At 37.6% G+C, this 13,472-nt stretch overlaps 1 pseudogene; it reads left to right on the top strand.

Moving 5' to 3' along the window:
* LOC107674734 (equilibrative nucleoside transporter 4-like) overlaps positions 1–5,784 on the top strand; it is an 11,761-nt pseudogene extending 5,977 nt beyond the window's left edge.
* The last annotated feature ends 7,688 nt before the right edge of the window (positions 5,785–13,472 follow it).

Below are 13,472 nucleotides of genomic sequence, written 5' to 3'. Positions count from 1 at the left end.
GTTCAGCAGGAAAAAAACAAAGTATTTTATGAATTCTGTTGCATAGAGTTAAATAACAATTTCTTTTTTTTCCCGCATAATTTCACAAAATTACAGCTTGATTGGCAATAATGCACAATATAAATATAATTATAAAAAATATTATGTTTATTATTATTACTATTCATTATATAATATACAAATAAAATATATATAATATATAATACATAATTAATGTATATTTAAAAATACAAAATGCAATTATATAATATATAAATGTGAAAATATATAATACAAGAATAATAATATTTTATATAAATAGTAATACGTTTCTGTGAATTTTCATTTTAACCTCTTAATACCCGGCAAAACATTTTAGGAAAAATGTGTATTTTTTCATGTCATTGCATTGTTTTGAGCATTAAAAAAATGTAAAAAAAATAAAATAAAATTATATTTCATTCATAAGTTATGCTACGTCCTTGGTAGAGGACATCGGGACTCAATTTAAAAATAAAAATAAAAAGACATGAATGAACATGCATAGGCAAAAACAATTGATTTTTTTAAATCCCCAATACATTTTTAGTTTTCAGGATTTTTTTTAATCAAACTTTGTATAAAGATAATTCTCAACTATGTTATAACAGAATGATTTGATATACCATTTTTCTTTATGCAAAATGTGTGTAAAATGGCCATAAACAGGTTTTCTCATTATATATAATGTATCTATAATGTTCATTTATGAATGTTGATTTATGACACGCAGTTAAAAAATTAGTCCGATTTAAATGATAATCACAAAATATTATCATATTTCCATAAGAGTGTCACTAAATTAATATCAGACATTTTTGAAGACCAAGGAGAGGGAGTGGTCATGGTGAAACATCCAAACATTTAGTATCTCTGAAAGCCCTGAATGTGCTCTGTACAGGACATCCAGACTTAAAACTGTGGCATGTATAGTCTCAGAGAAATGCACTCAAATATAATGTCCTCATATGAGGATGCAGGGTCTCAGGAGGTTAAGCATGCTCTTCCATGACACTGTCTCCTTGTACTCTAATTATTCTAACATTGAAAGTCTGGACCAAGGGTAAAACAATGAAATCTATACCTGAAAAATATCCAAAATAGAAATTCAACATAAGTTTCCTAGAAGATGAGCAGTACTTAACAAGAGTTACCCAGTCATATGTCTAGGGTATCTAGAATAGTAAATGTGCTCTAGCTGTCTCATACTTTTGCATTATGTTGCCCAGCCCTACGTGTAGTCAGTTTTTGCAGGCAAAGGTCCTCAAGAACCCTGTGCAAATTAAACAACATTTCTCTCCCTGCTATATGGTTTAGAAATCCATTTGGAATTAAATAAATCAGTAGCATTATCATGCTCTGTTGGAAATGTGTGATGAAATTCATTGGAATGTAGAATCATGAAGCTCTCTTTAATTTAGCTGGACTGTGAAAAGACAGTTTTAGTTACGCATACTCAGCTGTGTTTTCTTTCAATTCTTCCGTAACTCCATTTCATTTGTGCCGGTCAGTGCTCTCGATGACTGTGCTCTCAGCGGCCCGGAGAAGGACACAAGGAGAGCATGATTTAAGTGCTCACTCAGACGCAGGCAGTTTGAGTGGAGTAATATATGAAAGCACTTCAGATAAACCTCATGTTTTTGCTGGGGGTGATAGACTAAGCACTGTTCCTCCTCTCAAGATTTCTTCATCTTCGTCCAGAAATTCATATGTTATCAAAGTCATAGAAAAGCTATCATGGATTTTTTCCTTTGCTGTTGGGGAAACGAGATTAACCACTATACAAGTTTATCCAACTTCTGAGAAGCCCCAAAACGTGAAAAGTGTCCATTAGGGGTATTTAGAATTGGTACAGCTTCAATTTATGATGAAAAAAAAAAAAATCCATCAGCATCCAGTACAATTTCCTTTAAGATTTTTTGACTAAGGACTGGACAGATGTGGCTAATCTTTAATCTAGCAAAGACAAAATACCTCAAAATGAGATTCTTATTGTTCATCTTTTGCCTATTTTTTAATTTAGTGCTAGTATATGCTGGAGCTTAGGTGTAGCTTATGATACTCTGAGGGTGTATTTCTCCTGAGCAGTTCCCCGTCTGTGCTTCCGTGAGACCTGAATGCTGTTGTTTTATTCTCAGCAAATTAAGGAGAGTGGTTTTACTAGCTCAGCCAGACACTTAATCAAGTAATGGCTCTCCTCAAACAGGCCCTGCAGAAATACTAGCTCATCAAGAAAAGCATTACAATATCTGAATGCACTGCACGCTCTTACAAAGTCGCAGTGACCTGCTTGATACGGTCACTGGTTCTGATGTGTTATTTTTTTGTTACATCAAATGTCTTAGTGAATGCAAGGCGTTTTTTTCCATATTTAACTGAAAATATATTGATGGTCACTCCTCTGTCCTGTACGGATATAATGTATTCTGTATGAATTGTTCAGATGTCCTGTATGTTTTCAAGGGTAATGGCGCAGTGGGCTCTTCCCCAACTGAAGACGGCAGCACAGATTTTGCTGGAGGAAACACTTACGTAAGGTTTGATGTGCCCAAACCAAAGATTAAACAGAGCTGGCCAGGCATCAAAGAAAGCTGAATTTTCAGCATCATTACTCCAGTCTTCAGTGTCATACAGAAATCAAGAAAAATGTCTAATTATCAATGTTAAAATGATACATCTTTTTCTTTGATGAATAGGTTCAAAAGAACACATTTGTTTAAAAATGATTTGATTGTAACAATCTTAAAGTGTTTAATGTTGCTTTTGATGCATTCTTGCTGAAGAAAAGTATTAATTCCCTTTTTTCTTTTGTGTTTATTTATTTAATGACCTAATTTTCATGTTATTGGTTAATGAGCAGTGACCCCTTCTGTTGCAGGCATGATCCTGCATCGTTATGTGGTCGCCCGTGTGATCTGGACCTACATGCTGTCTATTGCTGTCACTTACTTCATCACGCTGTGTCTTTTTCCTGTGACTAAGGACTGGACAGATGTGGCTAATCTTTAATCTAGCAAAGACAAAATACCTCAAAATGAGATTCTTATTGTTCATCTTTTGCCTATTTTTTAATTTAGTGCTAGTATATGCTGGAGCTTAGGTGTAGCTTATGATACTCTGAGGGTGTATTTCTCCTGAGCAGTTCCCCGTCTGTGCTTCCGTGAGACCTGAATGCTGTTGTTTTATTCTCAGCAAATTAAGGAGAGTGGTTTTACTAGCTCAGCCAGACACTTAATCAAGTAATGGCTCTCCTCAAACAGGCCCTGCAGAAATACTAGCTCATCAAGAAAAGCATTACAATATCTGAATGCACTGCACGCTCTTACAAAGTCGCAGTGACCTGCTTGATACGGTCACTGGTTCTGATGTGTTATTTTTTTGTTACATCAAATGTCTTAGTGAATGCAAGGCGTTTTTTTCCATATTTAACTGAAAATATATTGATGGTCACTCCTCTGTCCTGTACGGATATAATGTATTCTGTATGAATTGTTCAGATGTCCTGTATGTTTTCAAGGGTAATGGCGCAGTGGGCTCTTCCCCAACTGAAGACGGCTGCACAGATTTTGCTGGAGGAAACACTTACGTAAGGTTTGATGTGCCCAAACCAAAGATTAAACAGAGCTGGCCAGGCATCAAAGGTGTGATCTCATTTACAATACTGTATGTTCTATGTTAATCCTCATTAACAAAGAAATGATGATTTAACAGTGCATCAATACTGCAAAGCTAGCTGATACAGATAAATCAATAATCATTTTCATGTTATGGCCAAAAACGGATGATATGGTTGATATTTTCTATTCTAAAAATTACTATTTTGTCTACATTAAAAAAAAAAAAAGCATTTTTAATGCTACAAGTGAAAAAGATAATGCTACGGTATGAAAAAGATATTCATTATGAGATCTGCAAAAGAATACATTAATGTTATTAAATTATTTGTGTTTTGTGTTTATTTGCAAATAATTAATAAGTTACCATGTGTTCCTAATAATCAACTATTTGTATGAAGTTTTTGAAAGAAGTCTCCTATCATCCTTTATTTGATAATTTGATTATTTGATACAGTAACAATATTCATATATTTCCTGGACTGGAGTCGGAGATCAGGAATGTCACACTGGGGGAATGGCTGCCCATCCTGATCATGGCCATCTTCAACATATCTGACTTTGTGGGCAAAGTATGTTCACTGACATAATGGCATTACAGATTATGTCATCATCTACATTCTTTGAAGTAATTTGACACCTAATCTTGTCTCTCCATCTGTCTAGATCTTGGCAGCCGTGCCGTATGAATGGAACGGAACTCGTCTTCTCTTCTGCTCGTGTGTGCGAGTAGTTTTCATCCCTCTGTTCATCATGTGTGTGTATCCGGCTCAGAAGCCCACCTTCAGCCACCCGGCATGGCCTTGCATCTTCTCTCTCCTCATGGGCGTCACTAATGGCTATTTTGGCAGTGTTCCCATGATTCATGCTGCAGGCAAGGTGGCACCTGAGCAGAGGGAACTAGCAGGTAAATCTATCACCCCATTTAGATTCATAGAGTATAAATGCACAAGTCTATGCAGATGAACAGGTGCTTGTATGTAAGCCTAAACCTTCAGAAGGATGCATTTATAATCTCTTCTCTAGAGATGCAGTCATTAACTTTAGTTCATGTGATTTGTTTTTCCCACAGGGAACATAATGACTGTGTCCTACATGTCTGGACTGATGTTGGGCTCTGTGGTTGCCTATGCTGCCTGCAGTTTTACTGCTTCAGGCTCCAGCCTCCACTCAGAGACTGGCTATAACTTTACCCAGGGGTACTAGTACCTTAGTCCAAGCCAAAAAAACATGTCTGTTCCTGTCATCAATCTCGTCAGGTGGCACCTTTGCCACTCTGTGTAGCATCTCTGCAGTCCCCATAAATCAGACTTCTGCTGCAGGCTTCTTTTGGCCCACCTGCAATGCTGTGTGCCTGTGAATGTAGTCAAATGGATGAAGAAACAAGCTTTGACACTGTAAAGAGTTATATATGTGTGCTTAGTTGTGTTGCCTCTTCTTGTTCCGTGAGAGTGCTTTTTTCATGTTGCCAAAAGTTTTTTGGCGCGTTAAAGATGCCAAACGTCAGCTGTGTGGTGATAAAGCCGGAGTGAATACATTTGATGTTTCTCCTGATTTAATGTCTGACTCCACATTCTGTGGTGCTGTATATGGTATGACAGACAAACATGGACATTTATAAGTATATTCTGACAGGTCTGAAGAACTGTACTGAATGAGGGTCATTTATGTCTGGATGCATGTAAAAGAGATTTGCCGAAAAGAAAACCATAATCTTTTGAGTGCAATATGGATACTGGACCTTTTGCTAAAGCTAAAAGAATGTAAACGTCTCTAAATAAATGCAATGAAGTTATCTTCATTTAGGCTGTAACTATTAGGCCTATTTTAAAACTGCTGTAATAAAACCAGAAATCCATTTTCAATTGGCATGATCCTTACATGATTACAAGATTAGTTGTGATATTTAATAAACCAGATTGTATCTTGCAACTGTAGATATTTTTTGAATGAGAAAATATTATGAAGAAAGCATATTGATGATAGCGGTTATTATGGCTCATTGCCACAATTTACATGCTGTAAAATCACCTGACATTTATAGGAACAGCCAATGTTCACATTTAAGTTTCACTTTTTAGTTCACGAATCAAATGGAAATGTATACTTAAAGTACTCCCAAACACTATTTGGCCAAAAGTCCCATCCAAAACTCGCGCCATTGGCCGACAGCTGTTTTCAAGTTTGTATGACTGGATAACAAGTGTGGGCCGCGGTTCATCCCCTCCAGACATACAACATTTCTCAAGACTTACTTCAGTGATTCCAGTTAGTGGGGACATTTTGTGCATTTTGTTTTTATCTAAATGGTAATAGGCGAAAGTAACATATTCCAGACAGCAGATGGCGCTGCTGCACAACGTTTTTTAGACTACTTACACTGTCCAGTGGTCTTGACAAACAATGCTTTGTATAGTATTTTATTTTGTGTAGCTAGAGGCACAAACAGAGAGAGCGAGTGAATGTATCTAAAAACCAGTGTACATGTGCTACATTTCTGTTTACAAATAAATCTGGTTAAACACAAATGATAACCTAACATATTTACACCTCAAACTGCAGTTCATATTATGCAAAATGCTGGCCACATCCTCGGACTAAGGCAGAGAGCAGATTCTGAAGATGCTCTGTACTACGGTGATATGCTGCTATGAGGAGGAAACATGCGGGGATGGTGGGCTAATCAGCAAAAACCAAAATCCATTAAAGCACCAGACAATTTACAGCTACTGTGAGAATAGCAATGCAACAGGCAATCAAATTCTAGGCAGTCGATCCCTTTCTGCCTGGATAACAGGCACAGCACTGGATTTCCTCCTAATTTATCTGACCTATTCTTTAGTTAATAAATTCGTAGAAAAACTGCTGGGTTGGTATTAGCCCTCACCCAATTATCTTTCCTGAATATGACAGCATCACATTATTAGGTTTTAATTGCATGCAGCAGGAAAAGCTTATTTTCATACTTTTCAAACATTTTAGTCACAAGATTTGCAGTACTTTTACTATATGGACAGTCACCCTGTGGGGCAACCTGAGGCTGCTCAAGGGCATGATGGTGATGGGAGATCCTAGTCCCTCCACAGTTCATGAATTGACACTACTGGGGTTTCAAATAGAAACCCTTAATGTTTTATTGATAGGCATAGTAGAGAAAAAGACAAGATATAATATTGACACGAGAATTGGCAGACAAAATGAACCGTATGATTGGCCGAATACCTCAAGCGTGAGACGGAAATGTTACGTCTCTTACCATATTGTGATGATGCCCTGTCAGGTCGGAGCCTTGATTTAAAAACATGAAAACCCATTATAAACGAGGCATTCGTTGAGCGAGAATAAAAGTTACGTTTCTTTTCTTTGCGTGAACATTTGGGCGGTGTTATGCAAATCTTCCCACATAGTGATGTAGATATGTGGGGGCGTGTTAGAACGAGCCGTTTTAGGTAGGTGTGGCTGACTCTTAACTTTTATAAAGAATATCTCTTTGGATTTGAGACTTTAGTCTTTGCAACTTTACAGATCTTCTTTATGCACCAAGAGCTTGTAACACTCCAAAGAGAAAGGAAAAATTTAAATCGCATCATATGACCCCTTTAACTTGTGTCACACATATGGGCGCCACATTTCACTGTGTCAAAATGTGCATTAACCATTAACCTGTTCATTATACATAAATGTGCATAGACATATAAAATGATTTCTGTTCATATTATGGAATAAAATCTATCTTATATATATTATGCATTAAACACTAGGCTATAGCTTCCAGTTATTCAAGCACCACAGTCTTGACAATATAGGATTAATAACAAAAAAATTTTTTTGTATGATTTTGTACAAAATATATATATATTTTAAATGCTGTTGCCTCAGTCTATGTGAAATATAAAATGTCTATATGCATATTTAAATGGTCTCACATTATGGGAAATTATGCTATTATACGACAATCTGACTTTCCCTCAAGTATAAAATAACAAGAATTTCTCATGTGTGAGGATTTATCTGTTATCATTTTCCCACACACCCTTGTTTTCACAAAACCACCTGAGAAGAGTACTGTGGAACCATTATGTATAGTAGTGTTGTAACCATGCTGGCCTAATTAACTCCATTGAGAATTAAAATAGGGTGTAGTCTCGGTCACAATGAGGCTTCTAATTTTGGTCTAGCCGCTGGAGGTTTTCTGGTGTCTAATAGTACAGTTCCTGAACATTTTTCACTCTGCTCTAGTTCTCTGGTGCTGTATTTTGAGCAGCCTCCAAAACTCGAGAGGAGATGGATCAACTCGGTGAAAGTTAAACGGGCCAGAATGTGCCAACTGACATCCAATTCATCACTGGGAATCATCTTCTATCTTTTGTTATAATCCCACTTTGCTCGCTGTCCTCTAAACTGCATATACGCCAATAGAACAATGTCAGACAGGTAACTTTATGGTTGTTTGGACTGACATTGAGTGGTTATCCGGCTTAATTACATGGCCTACTCACCAAACATATACCCCTGGTTTCACAGACAAGGCTTAAGCCTAGTCCCTAAAATGCATGTCTGAGCTGTTTTAACCGAAATAAACGTTCAGTGCCATTGTTTTGCCTCAAAGATGCACACCAGTAATGTTTATTTCTAAGGAACGTTTATAAAAGATACTTAAATGTCCTAACTGAACTATGGCCTAAACCTGGCTTAATCTAAGACCTGACTGTGAAACCAAGCCCTAATGTTTAAATGAAATATTGGGTTGACTTGAAATTGTTTACATTTTTTACACTACTATTCAAAGGTTTGAGGTCAGTATTTTAATGCGAGTTTCTTATGCTCAACAAGGCTGCATTTATTTCACCAAGGCTGCATATTTCAGCATCATTACTCCAGTCTTCATTCAAAATCATTCTTATATGCTGATGTGCTGCACAACAAACATTACTTATTATTAACGCAGTGCTGCTGATGTTATGTTTTTTATATATGTAATAAGCCTATAGTAACAAGAATATCGCAGCAGTACTTCAGTGATTATAATAAAGAAGTACTCTAAGGTCATTTAGACCTGTTTCTGTTTGAAAGAAGAGAGAGTGAGTCCAAGGTGTGATACGAGACATGAAATAGGGTCGGTTTCAGACAGCCTTGCCATGGATGATGGTGAATATTAGGAAATACCTGACTGCTGAATGCCACAACTGACCAATCAGAATCAAGTATTCCAAAGATCAGTGAAATAACTCATTTCTAACTCGCACTGTTACAGTTTAGAAACTCCTGTCTCCTTGATTTATCATTGTTGTCATAGTTCTGTTGTCACTGTTTTGAACAACTATCTAGCCTAGTTTATTATGTTTCTTAGCTAAAAACCCAACATTATCTCTAAATATGCTTCTTAAGAGTTCTTCCCTTGGGAAAGTATGGGATTTTCATTTGTGTTCCCATGCAGGCTGTGGTGAAATATTCTTGTTCTTTGTAGCGAGCTTCTCAGCGAGTCAAGGACATCGCCACAGTTACATTCATACACATTCTCTGACTGCACAGTATCTGATAGCTGTTTCATCTAGCACAAGTGTCAGCACACTCAAGCAAATACTAGATGTGTATGTGTTACTTTCCGCCAGGGACACAATGGAGTTATTTTGCTTGAAGGTTAAACTCATGAAAAAGACATGTGAATGGTTTAAACTGTGAGTATGTCAGAGCGAGAGTCTCAACCGTGACAGACATACTGATTACAAGGAGGTGCACTCTCAAGGAATGGAGCAGATCGTGAGCATCATACCATCGTACAACAATTTCCCCCGCTGTGAGACCTCTAATCGAGACAGTGTTGAATGTTTAATGACATGCCAGACACTGTGGCCCCAATGTTATGACTTATGCCTTTTTAGCCAGCAAGTGTACTGACAAGTCCCATTTTATACAGACAGATTTCTACTGATCATCATATAAGGGACTAATTCAACAACAAATTATACATTCAAACTATTCAATCTATTTATGTTAGCTAAATTTTTAAGTTTATTGATTTACACTTTCTTTTTTATTCATTTATTCTGCATTGCAATAAAACAGAATTTTACTAGTATGTATAATTCTAAACTATGTGCATTGCTGTTGATGAGTCTGTAATAAGACAGTATGTCAGTATTGGGACATATTATAACATAAAATTGCAAAAAGACTGTTTCTGTCACGATCTCTAGATGGAGTGCCCGTGAGCTTCGTGAGCTCACGAGCTCATAGCTCACCCTATATAAGTCTGGTTTCGTTTGTCATTCTTTGCGAAGTCTTGTAAGTGTTACACTGCATCTCTGAGCGTTTTTCCTGTTTATATGTATCTTGGTTTTGGACTCTTAGCCTGTGTTCTGGATTACTCTTTTGCCTGTGTTCTCTGCCTTGTTGTTTAGTCGGACTAATTGCCTGTGTGTTGACCCTTGCCTGCTGTCTGATTTCGATTCTGGACTTTCCTAATAAACACTGCATTTGGATCCTCACAGTCTCAGATCAGTTCCATAACAGTTTCCATTTAAAGTTCACTCAAATTCTCAAGAATTCTGTCATACTCACCCTCATGTTATTCCAAGTCCAGGTAACTTAAAAGATCCAGATCTTGTAAAGAGATGTGTTTTATATGATGAACTGATTTAATTTAGACTTTATTTTTACACCTTAACAATAATCAACACACATACTTGGACTAAACTGCTCAATATGGATTCGCCATTAGAGGTTTTGGTAACCTGGACTTTCTATGGAGGGACAGACACCTCTCAGGTTTCATTTAAGTATCTTTTATATTTGTATTTTATGGGTTTGGAATGACATGAAGGTGAAGGTTTTTTTTTTTTTGGTTAAATGTGCCTTGAAAGCTATTTTATATACAGTGGTGTGAAAAAGTGTTGGCCCCCTTCCTGATTTCTTATTTTTTTGCATGTTTGTCACACTTTAATGTTTCAGATCATCAAACAAATTTAAATATTAGTCAAAGATAACAGAAGTGAACACAACATGCAGTTTTTAAATTAAGGTTTTTATTATTAAGGGAAAACAAAATCCAAAACTACATGGCTCTGTGTGAAAAAGTGTTTGCCCCCTAAACCTAATAACTGGTTGGGCCACCCTTAGCAGCAACAACTGCAATCAAGCGTTTGCGATAACTTGCAATGAGTCTGTTACAGTGCTGTGGAGGAATTTTGGTCCACTCACCTATGCAGAATTGTTGTAATTCAGCCACATTGGAGGGTTTTCGAGCATGAACTGCCTTTTTAAGGTCATGCCACAGCATCTCAATAGGATTCAGGTCAGGACTTTGACTAGGCCACTCCAAAGTCTTCATTTTGTTTTTCTTCAGCCATTCAGAGGTGGACTTGCTGGTGTGTTTTGGATCATTGTCCTGCTGCAGAACCCAAGTTCGCTTCAGCTTGAGGTCACGAACAGATGGCCGGACATTCTCCTTCAGGATTTTTTGGTAAACAGCAGAATTCATGGTTCCATTTATCACAGCAAGTCTTCCAGGTCCTGAAGCAGCAAAACAGCCCCAGACCATCACACTACCACCACCATATTTTACTGTTGGTATGATGTTCTTTTTCTGAAATGCAGTGTTACTTTTACGCCAGACGTAATGGGACACACACCTTCCAAAAAGTTCAACTTTTGTCTCGTCAGTAGTATTTTCCCAAAAGTCTTGGGGATCATCAAGATGTTTTCTGGTAAAACTGAGACGAGCCTTTATGTTCTTTTTGCTCAGCAGCGGTTTTCGTCTTGGAACTCTGCCATGCAGACCATTTTTGCCCAGTCTCTTTCTTATGGTGGAGTCATGAACACTGACCTTAACTGAGGCAAGTGAGGCCTGCAGTTCTTTGGATGTTGTTGTGGGGTCTTTTGTGACCTCTTGGATGAGTCGTCGCTGTGCTCTTGGGGTAATTTTGGTCGGCCGGCCACTTCTGGGAAGGTTCTCCACTGTTCCATGTTTTTGCCATTTGTGAATAATGGCTCTCACTGTGGTTCGCTGGAGTCCCAAAGCTTTAGAAATGGCTTTATAACCTTTTCCAGACTGATAGATCTCAATTACTTTCTTTCTCATTTGTTTCTGAATTTCTTTGGATCTCGGCATGATGTCTAGCTTTTGAGGATCTTTTGGTCTACTTCACTTCTTCTTCTTCTTCTTCTTGGTTTTTAACGGCGGCTGGCACCAACGCAAATAGGTGCATTACCGCCACTGTCTCGTCTACTTCACTTTGTCAGGCAGGTCCTATTTAAGAGATTTCTTGATTGCGAACAGGTGTGGCAGTAATCAGGCCTGGGTGTGGCTAGAGAAACTGAACTCAGGTGTGATAAACCACAGTTTTAACAGGGGGGCAAACACTTCTTCACACAGGGCCATGTAGTTTTGGATTTTGTTTTCCCTTAATAATAAAAACTTTAATTTAAAAACTGCATGTTGTGTTTACTTGTGTTATCTTTTACTAATATTTAAATTTGTTTGATGATCTGAAACATTAAAGTGTGACAAACATGCAAAAAAATAAGAAATCAGGAAGGGGGCCAACACTTTTTCACACCACTGTATATAAAAAATGACAACATTATTAAATGCAGGAATGTAAAACAAATCATGTCTTTACTCAAATACACTTTATAAACCTATAATAATGATTCATATTATAGAGCTGTCAGGACAGATTTTGTGGGAGCTGCATACATACCTCATTTGCCCATTCATGCCACATCATATGGTCAGGTTACACACAGAAAAGTAGATCTGGCTGTGGGTAGTGTGAAGCTGAACGTTTAGTGTCACAGCTAACGAGAAAATTTGACCATATTCAAAACAGTAAACCTGAAGAGCTGAAGCACAATCAAAACTGTTCTTCCACAAGACTTATGAATTTTTAACCACTAGAGGGCCAAAAGTTAGCTTAGGTTTAAGCAAATTAAGCTAAATTAATATTGAACTTTAAGACTCAAACATTTAAAAATGTGGTTGCCATTTCAGCCTTGCATTCCTCACACTTGGGGAAAAAATAAAACTGACACAACCTGAACTCCTCTTTTTCAATAGCGCAAGTGGTTGTGGGGGATACAATAGTATGAGGGTAATACAAATAGCCTATGGGCAAAAATCCAGAAACCATTGGCTTATTTAAAGGCAGAGTAAGTGATTTCTGGTTGCACTGAACGCGCTCTCCTCCACATCACGAGTAGACACGCCCCTTATTGCTGATTGGCTACAAGTTTGTTTTGCGATTCGGCCCGAATCAGTTTTCTAAAGTGTTTTTGAAAAATCACTCACTCTGCCTTTAAGCAACTGTATATGTAGTTTAGTGTATTTTTGCTACTTTGGTGCCACCTACATTTAATCGAGTGGAATTCATTGTCGTAAATATATCACTGTCCTTTTTAGGCTACAGTTTATACAACAGCTCTTTCTGGTCCTTGAATCGGACGCAACAAGATTGTAAACAAGGACATTACTTTTACTTTCAACAGTACCTTATAAGACGTTTCGTTACTAGTTCTAAATTTATGTTTTTGAATTAATAACGGAGGCTCTGTTACACCGTATCCTAACCAGATGCGACGCGACAAGATTCCAGCGACAAGCAATTTGCCTGTCCGCAGACGCGACACGACAACGCGACGCTACAGAGGCTGCGTTTACACTTGGCATTAACATGCGACCTGTATCTGGATGTTGTCCACATACACATTGAAAAGACAAGTGTAAACACACTTCTGATTGGAATGTTATCCGATCAGCGTGTCCTGGTCCAGAGGTAGTCGAGGACGCATTGTGATCGGATCTCAGTGTAATGTAAACGCAATCCAGCCCTCGTGTCTGCA

Source organism: Sinocyclocheilus anshuiensis, unplaced genomic scaffold, assembly GCF_001515605.1.
Source record: "Sinocyclocheilus anshuiensis isolate Anshui unplaced genomic scaffold, SAMN03320099.WGS_v1.1 scaffold152, whole genome shotgun sequence".
Taxonomy (NCBI): domain Eukaryota; kingdom Metazoa; phylum Chordata; class Actinopteri; order Cypriniformes; family Cyprinidae; genus Sinocyclocheilus; species Sinocyclocheilus anshuiensis.
This window is presented reverse-complemented; position numbering and strand designations above follow the sequence as displayed.